This window comes from Etheostoma spectabile, chromosome 12, assembly GCF_008692095.1.
Source record: "Etheostoma spectabile isolate EspeVRDwgs_2016 chromosome 12, UIUC_Espe_1.0, whole genome shotgun sequence".
Lineage (NCBI taxonomy): Eukaryota > Metazoa > Chordata > Actinopteri > Perciformes > Percidae > Etheostoma > Etheostoma spectabile.
In genome coordinates this window covers 4,832,212-4,840,878 of record NC_045744.1, presented here as the reverse complement: position 1 = coordinate 4,840,878, position 8,667 = coordinate 4,832,212, and the positions used below count along the sequence as shown (strand labels likewise).

The following is an 8,667-nucleotide window of genomic DNA, read 5'->3' as shown; positions in this document are numbered from 1 at the left end:
CAGAAGACTTACAACTTTCAGACATGTTGCCCACGTCACACCTACGTCTTCAAGCTCAGTTGGAGGCTGCGCAGTAACGCTCAGCCATCATCGGAAAAGTGCTTCTAATAGACTTCACTGGCCTCCGTCCAGAACAACGGGATCTGTTGGTCCATTTCTTTAACTGTCTATGGGACAACCGGATTCCAAGACACTCAGAGCGACTGCAAGTCTCTCTTGTAAACTCACTGGGTTAAGATGAGTTCCTTTATGGTGAATGAATGGCTTCATCCCACCAAGTAGGTCGTCCAATCTAATCAAAGCATTAACGCAAGGCTGCCAACTCTCACGCATTGGCCGTGAGACACACGCATTTGACTGGTTTCACATGCTCACACGCCACACCCCCGATTTCTCACGCTGAAGTGTCAACCCGGTTGGTCAAATTTCTGAAAGATGAGTTTATCTATGGATCTACCTGTTGAGCCACTTGTGATCGACTAGTTGTGCTTTCAGAGACTGTGAGGGGGTTCAAGAGCGCTCCCTGTCTGTGGAATTTTCAAATTGTCGCAAAATGAGAACCTTTTTTTCACGAGCCGTCCCAGGTGCATTCCCGGCTTTAGGTGTGAGCTCTGAGTATTACAGACCCGTCCGTCGCTTCGTGTCCACTCTCTCTGTAAAGATAGAGGTGAGCAGCGCGGCTGGTAGTGGAGCAACTTCAGTTCATTTTAGTGGACTCGCTCTGCTGGGGGCAGTGACGCGTTGCATCCATGCGTAGTCCTCCGATAAAGAGCAGCGTACGGCCACCTCTAAACTCTGTCAGAGACCAGAGACCCAAATGGGCCTCTGTGTCTGTGCAACCGTCTAAACGAGATCCACCTTATCAGCGGAGCAATGACATGCACAGCAGACTGTATTACAACTCTCCAAATCTCGGACAACAGAGATGGGAGGAGTTATATTTTGAATGTGCACAAAGTTGTAAACATGAGCAGAAATCTGGTGAAACACATCTGAGCTATATTATACTATATATATATATAGTATATATACAATACTGCGACGTTGGGCCATCTCTAACCTCTGTGCATCTCTAATGTAACTGTAAATAATTAATTTGATGTTTTTTAAAATGAACAAATTTAATTTATTTTCACAAAAAAGTAAATACAGTAAGTGGGGCACAGAGGATGAGGGCCAAACATTACTGAACATTGGCACAAAGGTTAAAGGAATAGAACGTATGTAAATCAGTGGTTCTCATTCTTTAGAATTTCAGTGGTCTTAGTTGATCCCTCAACATTAATTTAACTTTGGGTCCCTGGTCCCTACACCAAGGACTCCTGGACCTGTTCACCACAGACCCAAATCTTCTCAGCTGTTGCTGACATATGCTACTGTCTCTTCATGTGGTTCATTATGTTTGGCACATTGTGTGGGTCAGTTCTTATATCATAAGAAGTTAATAATGTAAATAATGTAGATGCTGAATGCCCTAAAACCTGTTGATACTACAACAATGCAGAGGTTCTTAACCCTACAGTTTTGCATATATCATGTAAGACTTGATTTCTCCATTTTTTTGCAAAAAAACTCTCCAGAAAGTGCCATTTAACGGTTTATTTTTCAAATTTTTTTCCTGTGGGAGCAAACCCCCAGACCCCCCTACGGAGAGCCCCATCCCCCCACATATAACAAATCCCAATTTAAACCCTAAAGGATAAAGACCCAAAGAAATTGCTTTGTACGCGGCAAAATATGGGTTGCCCCCCCCAAATCTCACTCCAAGGTTTTTGGAAAAGTTGGCAGCCCTGTTAACGTCAATGCTGCTGCCAGTTCCGCTGTTGTTTATCTTCTTCTTCTAGTCCGTAGAAATAGCAAAGTTGGTAGAGTTCGCTCATTAGCACCATCTCTGTTCAGGAGAAGACAGCAACTAGCGTCGGAACCACCACGCCAGTATAAGTAGTCACGGCGCTCTCATAGCGTCACGTTTACGCACGTTTACTGTAAAAAGGCCTTTAGTGTTCCCTGGTGCATTTCCAGTACCTGAAAGCTCTAAGTGCTTGTTACATGTAGAGGTGGCAGAGGAGACGTGTTTTTTCCCAGCGTGGCGTTCCTGAACTAATGTCGCATGCACAGCAGAGTCCTCCGAGGACAAACAAATGTAATATAGCGAAGGGGGCTGAAATATAGATGTTAGGTTTACCACAGTGGGACAATTGGGTAATAATCTGTGATTGAGGCAACACAACACATTTAACTTGTCTCGGCAGACATTTGGATAAAGAAAATTGATAAAAACGCAATTGCTGTCAGTCATACATGCATGCAACCCCAATCAAAAAAAAAAAAATTGTTAAACCAAAAAGTATTAGTGACACTTTTTTTTTTACAGAGATAAAGATTAAACGATAATATGGTCTTTTCTGGTCAGTAAACATGTATAGTGAGAAAGCTTTTATTTTGAAGGATTTAAGCTGGAAGTCTTATCTTAATGTTGTTCAGCCTGTTTTCATGAACCATACGTTTGAAAAGATAAGTACTTTAGTTAGGGGAACGTTCTCTAAATGTTGCAGTGTTAGGATAACGTTAGGGGAAAGTTCCATAAAGGTTACAACGTTAGGGGAACGTTCTGAGAACGCGTGATGTAACCAAAAACGTTCCCAGAACATTAAACCAACTTTCCATTACCACCAAAACGGTGTTTTTTGCCGTAATTCTAAGCCGAGGAAGTGTGTCTGTCCGTCGAGTGGAGAGGACAGCGAGGTTGGTGTGTTTTTAGCGGTTCCTACCGTAATTCTAAGCAGAAAAAGTGTGGATGTCAGTTAAGTACAGAGCTCCTCATGAGCATGGGTTTTTAGCCAGCATCTAACGTTAGCTACACCGCTGTGCTGTGAAGTAATGTCTGGCTATGTGAGACAAGCGTCTAGCGTGAACTTTGAGTCTGGGGAGGAAGGGGTGGGGGAGACGACTCTCTTTAGTATTTTGAATTTGTACAGTGATAGGTTGAATATTCTTTCTGTTTGTATTCAAATATATTTTCACATTTCATATCTACTATAATGTGTTCCATGAAGGGTGGCCATCTTCACATGGGAACTGATGTTCAGAGAGTTTATAGTAAGGGGCCCTATGCGTGAGAAGGCTGGCCAGGATCCAAATTTTGTGTCTAGGTTCATAACAGGAAAGAGGCCCTGAATGATTAGCTGTTATAGATTCGGGGAGAACATCTAGCTGAATAACAACTAGGGGGTGTCCACCTGTGTAGGGGCCTATAGGATATCTGAGTCTGGCTTATTCTGGGAGCCTCACGGTTGTTACGATGATGTCAGGAGGGTTTCCAGAGGGGAGTTCCCGGAGACTATAAAATGTATGTTCTATCCCATGTTCGAAGAGAATCTTTGGCATGCATGGTGGTGGATGTCAATTGTTCTTCCTTTCATGAAAGTATGTTCACTGTTTGAAGAAACCTGCATTTAATCTAAAGTCATCGGACTTGTTGAAGTCTCCTCCATCATCATCATTTCCGATTATCACCATATATCAGTCAATATTAGGCTACATATTGCACCTGTAACTTTTGTCCCCGCATAACAATCATTTTTTTGTTGCCTAAACTTAACCGTAATGTCCGCCGAAATGACCGGCAGCTTGCTGTGCTCTGTACCCGGCTCACAGTCACCTCTTCTCAGGCAACCTAACCACCAACAACGAATGGCAGCTCGTGGTGCTCTATACCTCGCTCACAGTCACCTATTCTCGGGTGCTGAACCACCAACTAACGCTGACCTGATGGAGCACCATGCGGAGCACCATGCAGAGCACCGTAGCTGGCGTCGCAGAGCTCTGTAGCCGCTAACTAATCTACTAACTGTTGCTGATACAACAAGCTGTGATGGAGTTCTGAGACCTGCAACTCCAAGCTCGCAACAGCTAGCAACTGCCGCTCTGTAACACAAAGCTCTGTAGCCGATGTCAAGTGAGCAGTCGGAGGTTTTCCTATGATATTGGGCGTTTTAGTGTTAATACCTTTTTGTACGATATCCTACAAACCCATCCAAGATAATAGGTTGTGTTGTTTTACAATATTTCTCCAGATATTTTTTTCCCTTCCCAACCTTAAACCACATCCCTACTGTGGTCCATCAGAAAACTGAGCTTCCTTCACTTGTGGGTTTGACAGTTTGCAGCTCCCATCAATAGTTTTATATTAATATTAAATACATGATATATGATTATATGTCTCCTTAGTGCTTGCAAGTATTTCAGCGTCTTTCAGTTTATCGCTAACACACGTTTGCATTTGGAGTCTATTCATGAAACTTTCTGCACAGAGTTGCAGACTCAACGCAAAGTAAAGGCACAAATAACACTTTTGCCACCTAAAAAGGGGCAAAATTTGTCTGATGTTACTTTTTTGGAATTTACATAACATAAAATACACATAAAAGACATCTTAAAAGCTATTTCATTGGATAAATGGTGAGTCCCAATTATAAGAACTTTTGTTTCATTGATTTGCAGGTCCAGTCTGAGAGATTGAGGGAAATGTGAAAGTTATTTTAAAACCCTATAAAATTTGGGTCTTTTGAGAAAATCATTCAGGGCTGGAGCCCCAGAAGTTGGCTTGTTAGTATATTGAGTAGAAGATTAGACTTAGAGTAATGTTTCCAGCTTTACACAATGAGGATGACTCTGGAGCTTCGTGTTGCTGCTTTGTAATCAGCAGGAAATACACTGTACAATCCAATAAGAGCATTACTGCGAGAACAGTGGCTGTGTTGCTATGTTCATTAAAAAAACGGTCAGTCAGACAAATTAGTGGAATGGCTGAAAAGGAAATGGATGCTCAACTCAGCTACTGCTTTTTTATTAATTCAGTATTTGCCGTCCATTCTATAAAGCATGGGTACCAAGCGCATTTTCCTTAAAGGTGCCCTGCCGTACAAAACCGTTTTTACTTGCATTTTTTTTTAAATAAGTCAAGTCCATATGTATTTGTGATATGTGGTGAATGTGAAGATGAACTGCTACCTCCTCTGTCGTTTCTAGCCACTGAAAAGAAATAAGAGGAGAAATCAGACCAATTACAACAACTGGTCAGTCTGATGTCATGTTGCCTGAGCACATTACTATTCATGAGCTGGGTATAGGATGCTGATACCCAGGCTTTTATTGGCTAGCGGTTAGCCAATCAAAGTCAAGCAGCTTAGCTTGTTATATTATTGAGAACTGGCCTGAGTCCATGGTAGAACTTCGGGTTGGGCCAATGGCCATGACACGTACTTTAAAAGCCTGCACACTCAACACACACACAGTTTATCCCACCTAAGCCCAAATCCCCAGCGAGCAAGCAAGACCTGGAGGCCAAATTTACCAATGAAAAGGGATTCAGTCGGACCCTGATGCTGCTACCACAATGTCACAACAGCAGGCAGAAATTCTGCAGCATTGTCAGAGAGTTGGGTTTTAACAATAAAAACATCCATCATATTTGCAAAAAACCCTCACTGCAGATTCTGAAGGGAAATTAACAGCAACTCTATAGCGTACAATGGTGGACTTAAAGCTGTAGTGTGTAGTTTCTGTTGCATCAATGAGGAATTCTAAGTAATGACAACACTGTCTGCGCATCCACATGATACAAGCCTTCCGTTATCACGCAAGAAAAGATTACCAAACACATACTTCTGAGCCATACTGAGAAATACAGAGAGAGTTGTGTAGAGCTGAGAGTCTTAATCAGCTTTGTATCAACTCATAGAATACAGATTGTTAATTATTGTTTTTGGCTGTTAAGTGACTCCTCTGTGTCTCTTTTGTCTTCCAGCCTCTGACGTTGTGGGTCTGGACGGCGGCAGCAGCGGTCTGCTGTACAGGTTGAGTCCTGGGCAGGGACGCGCGTCCAGGGAGGCCGTCTCTCTGAAGTTTAAAACCCTGAAGAATTCTGGGACACTACTCCATGCAGACGGGGAGGGAGGACTCGGCCTCAGCCTGGAGTTAGAGAGAGGGAAGCTACTGCTGCTGCTCAGACAAGGTAAAACACAACAGATACAAAGGCATTAAATAAAGGCATAAAATGCGCGAAAAAACACAAAAAAACATATACACAGTGGAGTCTATAACAATGACTTTTCCTTAGCGGGATCGTTCCGGAGCCGCCAGATGTCCCTCCACTTCCTCTTTCTTTGTCTTGCCGTTCTAACCTCTGGTGGATTCACGAGGACTATGGTTAACTGGTCCTCGGATCTCTGCATGCTGAAACCAGACATCTAGCTAGACTCTCTGTCCGATTTGAGTTTTATGTTGCACGACTAATACAACTTTTGAACGTACACATGTTCCTATCTGAGGATATTTCACAGAGGCAACGTGGTGCCGTCTGGAGCTTGGCGTCGCCCAAGACGATTGGGATTGGTTTAAAGAAATAAAACAACCAGAGCACGTTTTGCTAAGTTGAGTATAACACAAAATTCGGAAAAAACACAGCCCTCTAAACCTATGTTTTTTATATTCAAATAAAGAACTTCTAATAAGTATAACATTGAGACACAGCAACAAGAAAAAAAACATTTAGAATGCTTCAAATTACCAATTTAACAATTAGTGTTTGTTGAAGACTTTAAAGACGTTCCCGCAATGTTAAACACAAGTTTTAACTATATAAAGACTGTAAAGCTTCTGCATTAATTTCTTTATCAAAATAGATTGGTAAGAGATACTGTACATGTTTCAGGTGTTTTGTCTTTGTTGAGAGAATAGCTCAAATGTTCAATGATGTCTGTCTCACAATGTAAGAAATACAACAATAACACACAATAATGACACAACCAATATCCTCTGACAGGGGAACATGGTGCACTTTAGATGCTTTTATATAGACCTTAGTGGTCCCCTAATACTGTATCTGAAGTTCGTTGATTTGAACTTAGTGGTACCTAACTACTGATCTGAAGTCTCTTATAGACCTTAGTGGTCCCCTATACTGTATCTGAAGTCTCTTTGTATGACCTTAGTGGTCCCTAATACTGTATCTGAAGTCTCTTTTATATTGTCCTCAGTGGTCCCCTAATACTGTATCTGAAGTCTCTTTTATATAGACCTTAGTGGTCCCCTAATACGGATTAAAGTTTCTTTTAATAGACCTTAGAGGTCCCAATACTGGATCTAAGTCTCTTTTAATAAAGACCTTAGTGGTCCCCTAATACTGTATCTGAAGTCTCTTTTATATAGACCTTAGTGGTCCCCTAATACTGTATCTGAAGTCTCTTGTATTGACCTTAGTGGTCCCCTATACTGTATCTGAAGTCCTTTTTATTAGACCTTAGTGGTCCCTAATACTGTCTGAAGTCTCGTTTATATAGACCTTAGTGGTACCCTTACTGTATCTGAAGTCTCTTTATATAGACCTTAGTGTCCCCTAATACTGTATCTGAAGTCTCGTTTATATACCTTAGTGGTCCCCTAATACTGTATCTGAAGTTTTTTATATTGACCTCAGGGTCCCCTATACTGTATCTGAGTCTTTTTATATAGACCTTAGTGGTCCCCTAATACTGTATCTGAAGTCTTTTTACATAGACCTTAGTGGTCCATAATACGGTATCTGAAGTCTTTTATATAGACCTTAGTGGTCCCATAATACGGTATCTGAAGTCTCTTTTATAAAGACCTTAGAGGTCCCCTAATACTGTATCTAAAGTGCTCTTAATTAAAGACCTTAGTGGCCCCCTAACGTATCTGAAGTCTCTTTTATATAGACCTTAGTGGTCCCTAATACTGTATCTGAAGTCTCTTTGTATTGACCTTAGTGGTCCCCTAATACTGTATCTGAAGTCTCTTTTATAAAGACCTAGTGGTCCCCTAATACTGGATATGAAGGTCCTTTTATATAGACCTTAGTGGGCCCCTAATACTGTATTGAAGTCTCTTTTTATAGACCTTAGTGGTCCCATAATACGGTATCTGAAGTCTCTTTTATTAGACCTTAGTGGTCCCCTAATACTTTATTGAAGTCTCTTTTATATGACCTTAGTGGTCCCCTAATACTGTGTCTGACTTCTCTATTATATATACCTTAGTGGTCCCCTAATACTGTATCTGAAGTCTCTTTTATATAGACCTTAGTGGTCCCTTAATACTGTATCTGAAGTCACACCTATCACCATTCCTAGCCACTGGGGGACAATAGGCAGACTGGGGGAACGCATATTAATGTTAAAAAAGTGAAAATGTCATGCGATGGGACCTTTAATAACCACAACTTGATTGAGATTTCCAGTACAAAAAAAGCTTCAGTTGGAATAGTTTGATCAGCAAAGAGACATTTTTTTTTCTTTCTAGAACATCTGTACAGGTTGGAGGGCAATATAAACCCCTCTGAGCTAACTTGAGAATGGTTGTGGTTGGGTGAGATGGACGACACGCACGCTGCTGCCTGATTGGTTTAAATCTTGGCTCCCCCTCTGCTGCTCTCCGGCTGAATGCAATTCAGAGAATTACAACACAGGTAACAATGAGCGGAATATTGGAGTTTACCATTTCTCTGTAGTTGCAGCCATGATGGATGGTCTCCGTTCACTGTAGCATGTGTTTGGGCCGGATTCTGTACAAGTGATGCACGACTTACAGTTGGTCCAGAGAGAGGTGTGTATATGTGTGTGTGTGTGTGTGTGTGTGTGTGTGTGT

At 41.7% G+C, this 8,667-nt stretch overlaps 1 pseudogene; it reads left to right on the top strand.

Annotated features, from left to right (window-relative positions):
* Positions 1–8,667, top strand: part of LOC116698801 (contactin-associated protein-like 4) — a 421,932-nt pseudogene that overhangs the window by 109,342 nt on the left and 303,923 nt on the right.